Source organism: Candoia aspera, chromosome 3 (assembly GCF_035149785.1).
Source record: "Candoia aspera isolate rCanAsp1 chromosome 3, rCanAsp1.hap2, whole genome shotgun sequence".
NCBI classification, from domain to species: domain Eukaryota; kingdom Metazoa; phylum Chordata; class Lepidosauria; order Squamata; family Boidae; genus Candoia; species Candoia aspera.
Window position 1 is genome coordinate 155,767,259 of NC_086155.1, and position 12,175 is coordinate 155,779,433.

The following is a 12,175-nucleotide window of genomic DNA, read 5'->3' on the forward strand; positions in this document are numbered from 1 at the left end:
TTTCCTGCTCTCGTTTCGCTCCCTGAAAGACAGATGAGGAGTCCAAACCTGGGCCAAGTCTCCCGGGGATATGCAGCCCGGAGAAGCCCGCCCGCTGCGAGAGTCTAAACAGCAGTCCCCTTGATCTAACCGGCGTTTTCCGCCCGCATCTTTCGCTGAGGGAGACCTGCCTGCATCCGTGCATCCCCTCGGCTCCTGCACGCACTTTGCCTGGCGAGCAGTGAGATTGGCAGCAGCCAAAGACACAAAGGGGAAAGAGCAACACCTTCCCCAGAGCAAGCCCAGCAGCACTCGGTTCCTTTAAGAGACGCAGACCTTAACTTGGGCCTCCCCTCACTTTGTCAGACACTTAGTTGCTAGCTGTCTAGGTACAGCTGGAGCAGCAACTCCTGCCTGCCTTCGCGGAGAGCGACACCCTCATCCCGCCGGGCAAAGGCTGGAGAAGGAAGAGCCCGCCAGGCTGTCCACACTCACCTTCCCTCCGAGAGCCCCTCCATCTCGCTCGTCCCAGGGCGGAGGGCTTGCCTTTCGCAGAGCAGCTGAAGCCCCTTTCAGCCGCCGCCGCCGCCTCCTCTTCCTCCTCCTCCCCCCTGCAGTCTGTCTCCTGCGCGCGGAGGCTGCGTCTGCCGCTCCCGGCTCCTCCGCCCCCTCCCGTCCTTCCCCCGGCTGCTGCCCGTCTGCAGCTAGTCTGGCTCTTCGTGACAGCAGGCGAGGACCCGGAGCCTCAGGAAGAAAGGAGCGGGGCCGCGGGCTGGGGGAGGGGAGGACGCGCTTCCTGCCCAGCCCCTCGCGCGCCCATTCGCAGCCTCTACTGACACCTGCAGGGTCGGATGTGCAAAGAGCCGGACGGGCCTCCGCCCGCCAACTGCCCGAGGGGCTAGGGAGAAAAAGCGTTCTCACGGGTGGCTTGCCTGGGGTGTTTCGCCGGTTGCAGCGCCGCCTCTTTCGTCACATTCCGGTGCAGTGCCTCTCGGCAAAGGGCACCCAGTGCTCTGCCAGCCTGGTGCAAAATCCTCTGCGCGTTTGCCGAGGCTGCAGACCTGTTCTATTCGGGGAACTTTACTACAAACGTTTAGGGTTGTACCCTCCTCCCCCCGGAACGCCCGCTGTCAGAAGGGAAGGCAGTGACTTGGCCGTACTTTATTAGCCCTCTTGAAGTTCATCTCAGAATTGGCGGAGGTGGGAGCGAGGACGCGCGTGGGAATCCGGGTTCAAAGTCGACTCCCCTCCCTTCGGCTGGCGCTTCAGAATTTCTTACATTGAGGAGAAAAAAAATCGGGTGAAGGAATCTTCGCGCATTCAGCTTCGAAATTTCCACATCAGAAGCGGCTCTAAGCGCCTTCATCGGAAAGCTGGGAGATGCCCCCCTTCAGTTTCGACCTCCGCGCGCGAAAATTTGTCGAGAACTTCGGCGAGGCGACAGCGCGCTCAAGCCCTCTTCGGCGCACGCTGCTCTCGGTGTTTCAGCCTACCTCGCTGTCGTTTAAAAAAAGGGCCGTATGAAGAATAACATCAAATTGCTCCTACTGCACATCACCAAATAGGGCACTCCTTAGGACTTTGCCCACCCCTGCAAGAGAAAAAGGCTTTGTAGCACCAAATGAAGCCCTTGCTGCCTATTAGGTTTTAACAAAACTAACCTTATTTCCACTGATGCTCACATTTCCATGGGAGACAATTGCAAAAATCCATTGCTTGTGCGGATTAATTGATTGAATTTCTAGGCCACCTGACTCCAGAGCAATTTTGGGTCTCTTCACAAGGTAAAAGACCAACAATATATAAAAACACAACCAACAACTGAGAGGCAATATAGTCTCCAACCATATCATCCCCGACCCATCCAGCACCCTAACCTAAGGTCTGGGTGCAAAACCAGGTTTTTAAAACATCACTTAAAGGGGGGCATCTGCTTCCTATCACTGATTACAGAGCTATTGCTGTCATTTAGGTGAGTCCTCCAAGCCAGATAATTTTTTTGCCCATGTTGCTCAGACATTGTAGGAATTGCAGCGCCAAACACATCAGTGATACCAACCTAGAGTAAGATAAAGTCTTCTTCAAGTTGAGATCAAAGGACATATTGCCAACAGTAGAGAAGTGGTTTGCCACTGCCTTCTTCTAGGATGCTGTTTAGCTTTCCAGTCAACTACGGATATTTCTTGGAAGACTTCCATTCACTTACTAGCCAACTTGACATTGCTTAATCTCTGAGCCCAGGGAAGGTCAGCCAGATGCTGCCACCTGCTGAGACCAGATTGTAGTAGGCTACACCAAAGAAATGTAGAGACATCAAAGATTCCTTCTGTATCATAAACCAATAGCTTGGCAGATTAAGAAGGTTTGTAATAAATTTTATTTAGTCTGGGTTGCTGACCTGTGATAAAGAATTTGAATTTTACTAAGAAGGCTTTTCTTCAGTATAGAAAAAAAATGACCTACAGTTATTTCTACTTGTCAGTTTTTTTCTGAACTCTACAAATGGAACTGAGGACCAACTCATTCATTCTATAATACAACAAAAAATCCTATAAATCTTCCACACATTTTAAATGTAGTCTATGAACTGTTATTAACAGTTTCATCTTTGAGAGGTGCAAACACGATCATGCAAACCCACAGTAGACGCAACTAGGGTTACATTACAGTCTTCTTATCCCATCTTCAGCTAATGATTCTTTTGCATTACTGTGGGAATTGGCTTCCATTTATTATCATTCACTGCATTGTATTCCGATGGAGACTTCTAAGAACTGAACTCTCACCCTGCTTCCAAAGCACTTGAGTTATCTAGGGGCAACTTTATGCTGCTGTCCAAAGTGCTGTTTAGACAGGGTGGGATTGAAATGAAGTTCCACAAAGCTACTTCAAGAATTAGACATCAGGAAACTTGGGAGATTAAGTTATGTACAAAGAAAGTTCTGTTCTTGTTTTCACTTCGTAAGATAAAAAAGGATACCTAATCTCAGTTTCTATTTTATTTTTAGGTGAGCTCCCACACTCTTATTTTCAATCTTTAGTAAAAATTACAGGTGTTTTCTTTTTCTTTTTGCAGATATTATTGTTCCTGCAAGGATGTGCTCTATCACTGTACTATAGCATCACTGCCTCTGAACATAAAGATCGCATGCAACCATTATAATATATTTATTTTCCATTAAAAAGTTAAAGGAAAAGTTAAGCTGAGGTAGAGGAAAAACATGTGAAAATATGGTTTTACACATTTATAGATGATAACTGACCCCCATATCTGAGAATACAGTTTAATGTTCATAAACAAACCTGTATTGGATAAAGCTAACTCTGGGCTGATATCACTGTTAGTAGATGCTCTTGGGTATCTGCAAATACATATCGGTTTATTTGATTTCTGGATACTTATACATGACTTACTGACCAATTTCCTTGTTCATTTTCTGTATTGTAAGAGCTGGGAGTGTGCAGAGATTATTTGATCTAGTTGGAAGCCCAGTCAAAACCTCAGAAATAGCCTGAACTGGTGTCATTGCACAGTGATGCTCAGATCCAGAGCAAGAATTGGAAAAACTTCAGGTCCATTCTCCCCCAATATAATATGGGGAAAATAGTTGCAAAGTTTATGTTTTTACTGCCACTATGATGATGCTAACCACTGTGGTGCCCCAGAGCTCTGGAGAAAACAGATCAAGACTGGAGCTTTGTTGATGCTCAGAACTGGAATAGAAAGGGTCAGATCAAACATCCTGCCCCAGGGAAATGTATTATCTCTTTTGTATTACCTTGCTTCAGGTCAAGATTTTGAGGTTTGGCTGCATCCAGTGCACTCTTACAAAAATGTTCACCACCAGGAATAAAGGAAGTATCTCATAGGTAATTATTGACAAAATACTCCATGTATACCACATAATAAAAGAACACTTCTTTATTAAGAGAATAATGTATTCTCTCCATAGTGATTACTCAAACAATGGTTACGCGCACACAAATTCTAAATGAAGGACTCAACTTTTGAGGATGCTATGCTCATTTGGAATTCTGAGAATATACTATGGTACTCTAATAAAATGATATACATGGTGGGTATAATACACATTTCTCAAAAGAAAAAATAGACTTCTCAGACTGCTTCTCATTAATGAGAGCTGCACCATGTCAAATGACACAGGAAGCCCGATAGGTCCTAAGGTCTAACTGCTTTTAGTTTAATAAAAGCAGTTAGATCCTTACCTTCATATGAGAATTAATTGGAAGATGCAGTAATTTTTCAGTCTGGCAGAGTGGAGAAAAGTTCTGTGAATAAGTGACCATGATCATGGTGATGCTAAATTTTAGCATAACTTCAATATTAATAAGATAGAAACACCAAAGAAAAGTTAATCAAAGAAAGCACAATTATCTTACCCGATTTATTGTGCTTTATCGCTTTTCCCATTGTTATTATCCCAAAATGACCTATACTGTTCTTTTTAAATAGTTACTATAACCTTACTCTTGTATTGAATAGTCTGCAAGGAGAAATAATAATTATAAAAGGAGAGTTGAATAGTATGCTCTTTTTTTTAAAACTGACAGTGCTGTCCTTATTAATTATAATCAACTGGGAAACAGAAGTAGCAACAACATTTCTATTATTGTCTGAATTTCTAATTAGGTTGCAGGCAGTAACAGCTAGTTCCCAGCTCAGTTCACTTCTTTAAATCATGAGATTCTTTCACCGAAGTGCTGATAAATATTCACCAGCTATGCTTTGACAGGCCATTATACATGCTAAAGAGTACAGATAATTTATCTACGTGTGATTCGAGTGATTAAAATGTCAGATTTTGTCTTGGGTATTATGTGACTATTAGGAACAGGGCCTGTGCCCAACATGAGTCATTTGCTTAGATGGCATCATAAGCTGCCTGAGGCATTTTGGAAGTGGAGAGTAAACAAAATGGGTTTTAATACACTTGTAAGAGGGCACTTCAGTTTAAGTCTCTCTCTCTCTCTTTCCCCCAAGCCCCCCCCCCCCGTCTTTTAACTATTAGGTGGATAAATGGGACTCCTGTAGTCTTTTGTCTGTGTAAACCATATCAGAGTACAAAAGCTTGGAAACCCAGAGGAATTGTGAAGCCTATTCACACTGCTGCATTGAAAGCGTGGGTGGTTCTAAAGTTCAAATGGCTCTTGTCACCAGAAGCTAAAAAAGTAATAATAAAATAAAACAATTTGAAATAACAACAAAGGCAGCTTTTAAAAGACAGCTTTTGCACTGAAAATATATGAAACTGAAACCTGACAAATGTAATTTGTGGAAAGGTTCAGCTCAGTATGAAGGTAATGTGAACAGAATATAGTAAATGTACTAGTTATTATTTCATCCCAAAGTTATGAGAAGTGCCTGTAATCTGTAGCTACTGTAGTCTACTGTAGCTGCATATTTTGCAAAGCTTTCAGAAAAGTAGGCATAATCTATTGAAAATATAAATCAAAATTAATTAACATTAAATGACTGCAAAAGACTAGATCAGTGTTTTTCAAACTTGGCAATTTTAAGATGTGTGGACTTCAAGTCTACTTCAAACACTAGATCAACCAATCTGCCAAATAAAGCTATTATGGATCCTTGATCAAGTTAACGTTAACTATAATGCCTCATTTTATCCTCTTTTTGAAAGTTGCTACAGTGCACATCAGGGCTGGCTATACAGGACCTTGTTTAATAACCACAACAGTGATTAAACAGAACTTTGTATAAAATGTTGCTGTTAATTTTTATATTAATAATTTCTATTCTCTGAAATCACTTTCTTTAATGCCTGGAACAGTAATGGAGACAAAGAGAAGGATAAAGAGGTGCCGACTGGCAAAGATGGACAGATGGCTTACGAATCTAGTTCAGCATTGTTTTGTTAAGGAAGAATCCATTTAAGAAATAGGTTACAATGCTTGTGAATCCAGGACTGAGATGTATGAAACTACCTATGATGGCACATACAGAATTTCCTACATTCCAACATATCTCAGGGTAAATTCCTGCCAAGTTTTGAGTATATAATGCAGTTAGCTCACAAAATATGTTCCCTAAAACTCCTCAGAATAAATATGTGCCTTCATACCATCTGACTTCAGAAAGAAGCATGCAGTTAATCTGATTCCAAGTTAATCATGTCTTATAGTTGCGTGGAGGATTTTTATTTTTTATTAAATAAGTATTTGGCATTTACTTGCACTTATTAAGATTCATCTTATTCTAGTTTGGATATTATTTAAATATTATCCCAACAGTATGAGAACTACTTAGATGTAAGAATATCCCATAAAAGTGGGAGGAGGTACATGCCTAAATAATCCAACACACCAACAGGCCCATATGACAGGCAATCATATGCTGAGACCTTTAGACCCAGTACCTATTGCGTGAGATTAATGGTGAACATGGAGCATATGGGAAAGAAGCTAACATTGAAATGGCATTTCAACCGGCTGACACTCTTTTGTTTGAAATCACAGTGTTCTATAAGTGGAATGTGCATCACCAATGATTTCAGGGCAGTCTAGATCACTATGCCTTGGGTTATGATCATACTGCTCCTAGCAATTTACGAGTTTTGCTACGTCCTGCTGGTTTGTATATTGTTATGGCAAAACCTTGCACTTCAGCATTTACCAGTACTCCACCAATGACTCCACTCAGGTGCAGGTGGTTCCCATGGAGTGGGAAATAATCTTTCAAATGCACTTTAGAGATTAGTAAGAGTGATGAGGAAACTGTAACTATTTGCTGTGAATATGGAAACAATAGGCAATCTGTTTCTGTTATTGACAAAGAGAAAGAGAAAGAGTTCAAATTTATCTAAATAATGCGTAAGTACTTTGTGATGCCCAGTTAGGTCTGTGGGAATTTTTAATTGGAAAGGTTTATGTAAGTTGTCCCTTCATTCAAATATTTAAGACTCTCAAGATGAGACTACATTCTTTAAATGCATATACGCAAATGGGGTATTTCCTTTTGGTAAATGGTGATTAACTGCTGAACTACAAAAGAAAAGCTGGTAGTCTGTGCAGAGTGATGAGGCTTTAATCATTCTGTTCTGTCTATGCAATGTCCATAACCCACAAACAGGCATGCTTGGGAAGAGAAAACCATATTGGGGGGGGGGGGGAAATCTGGACCAAATTGAAATTGGTGCTTCTCACTGCAGAGCTATTTAAGGCTTGAATGGATTTTCCAAGGAAACTTTTGTGAAAATGCATTTTTGTGACTTCATTTAGTACAAATATTCCTTGTGGGGGTTATAAAACTGTCCCTAACATTTCCCGGCAGTAGATCTTACATGTTCTAAAAGGGATTGTATTACCCTTTGAATGTGCTATCTGGCACTTGCAATGCAAAATAAGCATTTGAATATTTCTAGCGAGTATCAAGCAAGTTACAGAGAACACCCAAAGATCTCTTTTCACAAATATCTTGTTCCAGCTGTACTGTAGTAACCTCCCTAACAGACCTTTTGATAAAACAGTTTCTTTAACTTTTTTCCTCCTCCCAAACACTATTTACTCCCCTACTTTCAGTTCTTTGTAGCCATCTAATCTCCTGTTTATTTCTCTGACACAACCACAATACTCCATGACTGACAGACTGGACAGCTTTGACTGGTGACAGAATGCTCACAAAGAGACAGAATTCTATGCAGGATGAGTATTACCTACCGCTAGCCTAGAGGACATGTGAAAGGAAGGTAAGAAAGGAAGTAGCCTAGGATCCCCCCTGCTGATTTTATTTCATTGCAGAGGACCATTTTCTTACGATTACTTACCTAATGAACCTACTGTTTATTAAAGGCTCAATATGGCCCTCAGCATTCCAATTTGGAAATCGTACAAATTAACACAAAGAGTTTGGAGACTTCATTCCCAAGTATGTTCTGGAGAGCTCCTTCCATCTTCATAGAGTCTTTGCCAGAGAGCTTTCAAGTTTATGCAAGTAACAAAGGACTTTTCTAGTACTGTTAGTGCAGCTAAAAACCTTACAAGCTCTTTTCTAAAGAGGAACGAATTCAGAGTTATATAACGTAACTATCTCATACTCATATTATGGATTGGGAAAGAAGAAAAGAGAGAAAATACAAGAGACACAGCTATGTACTGCTGTTTCAAGGCTTATATTACAGTTGATACCTTATGATAGGTATTATGAAGGCATGGGTCCCAAGCATCTGGAAGCACCCCAAGGTTGCCTATCCAAGGATAAAAAAATGATCAGCATTGCAATCTTCTGTATGCCTCTCAGAAATAAAATTCACTAAATTCAGCAGGGCTTACCATATCTGGGTATAAAATTTCAGCTTTACACTTGGTAATATGAAATCCTTGTCACATTTTACTGCTTTTAAAAGCCATCTAAATAAATAACGTTATGATTTCTACCAGAGTGCAAACTTAAAAAAACACTTGCAATGTCACTTTTTGTGGCTCTTAGTGCTTCTCTCTTGTATGGAAGCCGATTCTCCAAACTGCTAGGCAGAAGCAGCAGCCTGATACTCTCCTCTCTGTTCCCCATATTGAAGCCAGCATTCTCCACTGCCTCTAAAACCTTCAGGTTTACTTAGGGGGCACCTGGTTGAGATGCTGCTCCAGTCAGAGAGAGATTGGAATATTCCCTCACTCCCTGAAGTTTTATTATTCCAACAAACTTCTAAGTGCCACTCCTCAAAGCAGAAATAGCTGATTATCTTCTGGTTGGAAATCAGGGAGGGTCTGTTTTTAATTGCTTGGATGGCACCCAAGAAAGCCCTGCCACCATCACCCCCACTCCCATCCAAGGCGACAGAGACTGAGGAGAACATGGTATCTGTTCTTACAAAGATGAGAGGTGAATATAAAAGACATGCAAACTACTGTTAGCTCTGTAAGTAGCAGATTGGATGCAGCTGAAAACAGAATCTCAGCAGGAAGATTGTGGGAAACCTGCTGATACATCTCTAACTGGTTTAACAAAACTCTAGTAACACCTTCTAGGACCAACTAATACATTTAGAATATTAATCTCAACAATCAGTCTATGCATGGGAGATATTCCTAAAAAGTGGAAAATAATTAGCTTAATCTCTTAAGGGATGTCAAGCTTGCTGGTAATACCTATGGAGAATTTCCTGGAGACTTGATTCAGTACTTGACTAGTCTATAGGTTCATACATGGCTTAAAGCTCTCTAGCATGGGATATAGTATATAGCACAGTATATAGGAATATTTATTGCATACTAGGACTAAAATGTTTGATTTTCTCCTTATACTCATTGCCACAGCCAGATATTGAGACAGCGCATCATATTACAGCTTCTTTTCATTCAGATGATGCACCTCAGCCATTTTTTAAAATGTTTCTTAGCTTTGCTTTATGAGGGATAACAGAAGAAAGAAAACCCTGTTTACTGAAATCAATGTTTAATATTATTGAATGTATTATCCAGCTACAGACTTTCAGGATTCATACATTTGTGTTCAATTCAGTGGATCATATAATGGTTGTAGAAGATCAAACTTAACATTCTTTTTTAGATTATAATAGCCACCACCCAAATTATACTCTTAGATTTTCTGCAGGATTATGCATGAAAATTTAAATTAGTTGATATTTGGTTTCCTATTGATCCTTCTCAATATGTATACACTTTTTTCTTTTCTACACATAAAATTTGTTTTTGTTCTGATTATTTCCTGATATCTCATTCTATGGTTAAGGCATATGATTTAGATGCTATAACTTTTTCTGACCAGTCTCCAGTTTCAGCTGTCAATAATTTACATATATTATTCAACTGGTCTTTGATTGTAACTTCATTGAAAAATAATGATTCTATTTAACAGATGGATGAGGAAATGGTAGGATATTTTTGTATCATTTGGCTCAGCTTCCTCACTGTCTTGGATGTGGGATACAGCAGGAGTACTATTAGAGGTCATATTACAGCATACATTTTTCATAAATAGCAGCAGCAATTAGTTAAAATTAAATCTCCAGAAATAGAAGTTAATCTTTACCATCCCACCCATCTTCTGAGCAATAAAAAGTTTTGGTCTGTGCTAAATTTGAACTTAACGAATTTTGATACCACCAAAACAGTGTTTATTACATTATACAAAGCAACAGTATTGGGAATCGGGGGAGAAATACAGTAAGCTTTTAGATTTAAACAACTAAGAAATGTACAGTAATTATGTATCCTCTATTCATGATACATATGGGAAAGTGTAAACTGATTTTAGATCAACTCCAAATGTATAGCTTCAATCAACAGATATTTAACAGAAAGTAAGAATGACAGTGATCACAGATTAGTTACTTATCTGATCTTATATTTCTCTTCCAGAAATTGTAACTATAGTTAAAGCAACGAGAGCATGCTAATTTCCTTGGCCAGATTTTTTCCAGTGCAGAAATATATTGAGCTGGAATTTCCTGTTCTATTTATGATATGTACTGAAGCTTTTTCAAATAGATTACTATATTCTATTTTAATGAGGCAACTACTACAGTCCTTCCTAAGAATGGAATTGTTCCAATTTCTCATTTTTAAAATAAACATAGATGCTTAACAGCTATCTTAGGCTATAGCTTTTCTTCTATCTATAATGTGTCCAGCTCAGACTGGACTTTTTATGGGGTTAGCACAGTTCTGATATTAGATGTTTAATTACTGCAATTGCTTTAACTCAAAACTGGCAAAAGCTATCTGTGGATACTTTATTTGTTACAATTTGTTTGGCTAGTTTTTTAAGCAAGTACTGATTTATGTTCCCCCATGTTGTTGTTATTTGTTTAGTCGCTTCTGACTCTTCGTGACTTCATGGACCAGCCCACGCCAGAGCTTCCTGTCGGTCGTCAACACCCCCAGCTCCTCCAGGGACGAGTCCGTCACCTCTAGAATATCATCCATCCACCTTGCCCTTGGTCGGCCCCTCTTCCTTTTGCCCTCCACTCTCCCTAGCATCAGCATCTTCTCCAGGGTGTCCTGTCTTCTCATTATGTGGCCAAAGTATTTCAGTTTTGCCTTTAATATCATTCCCTCAAGTGAGCAGTCTGGCTTGATTTCCTGGAGGATGGACTGGTTTGATCTTCTTGCAGTCCAAGGCACTCTCAGAATTTTCCTCCAACACCACAGTTCCAAAGCATCTATCTTCCTTCTCTCAGCCTTCCTTATGGTCCAGCTCTCACAGCCATATGTTACTACGGGGAACACCATTGCTTTAACTATGCGGACCTTTGTTGTCAGTGTGATGTCTCTGCTCTTAACTATTTTATTGAGATTTGTCATTGCTCTTCTCCCAAGGATTAAGCATCTTCTGATTTCCTGACTGCAGTCAGCATCTGCAGTAATCTTTGCACCTAGAAATGTTCCCCCATATTTATATATAATTTATATAATTTAACTTCTAAATCACATTATTAAGAGTGTGTTATCATCTTTGTTAAGGTTACGTGATTATGTCAAAGATGCCATCCTTGTTTGCATTATCTTTAGAATTTACTTGTGTTATTAAAAAATCTGAAAACATTAAGGGGATCATACTAGGGGAGGCAGAATTTAAATTTGGATATGTGAATATGTTTCATAGAGTAGCTGAAAACGTCCATTCCTAATGTCATTTTGGTAATGTGTGTGTTTGTTACCTGCCTAGTTACTGTATTCTATAAATTAGAACAAATCAGACTTCTGTCTCAGTAAGAATATTGATATGCATAGGGATTGGGATGTTGAGTTTTGTCAACTCCTTTGGTTATCTTGGTATAAGGGTTTTTAGGAAGGCTTCTGATAAATTTGAACTTTTTTTTTTACACACATGGATTAAGATACTGTATAAACATTCCTTTGAATATTTGGAACAAGGTAATTGTGATCAAGAAGAAATTAATTCCATGGTTGATGTATATGTTAAGAGTTCTTCCTATTTTTATTCCTTCATACTATTTCAAGTGAAGGTATAAGAAACTACTTTTCCTTGCAGAATTGTGTTACCTTCAGAATAAAATGGATTTAATTTTCCATATTTTCAGATATATTATTGGGTCTTTATTTTAGTTTCAGTTATTGACTGAAGTAAAAAAGTTCTGAATTCAATACTCTTTGGGATGCAAGATACCCCTCTAAAATCCTGCCAAGTACTGAGTTTTTCTTCTTCAAGGATCAGTTTCAATGCGTGTACTTAATG

The 12,175-nt window shown here is 39.7% G+C and overlaps 1 protein-coding gene across 1 annotated transcript in view; it reads right to left on the reverse strand.

Moving 5' to 3' along the window:
• Positions 1–648, reverse strand: part of LDLRAD4 (low density lipoprotein receptor class A domain containing 4) — a 289,221-nt gene extending 288,573 nt beyond the window's left edge. The window contains exon 1 of the mRNA XM_063299069.1: positions 475–648. The gene's annotated coding sequence lies outside the window, so the exon portion shown is untranslated. The remainder of the gene's footprint in view (positions 1–474) is intronic.
• Between the last annotated feature and the right edge of the window lie 11,527 nt (positions 649–12,175).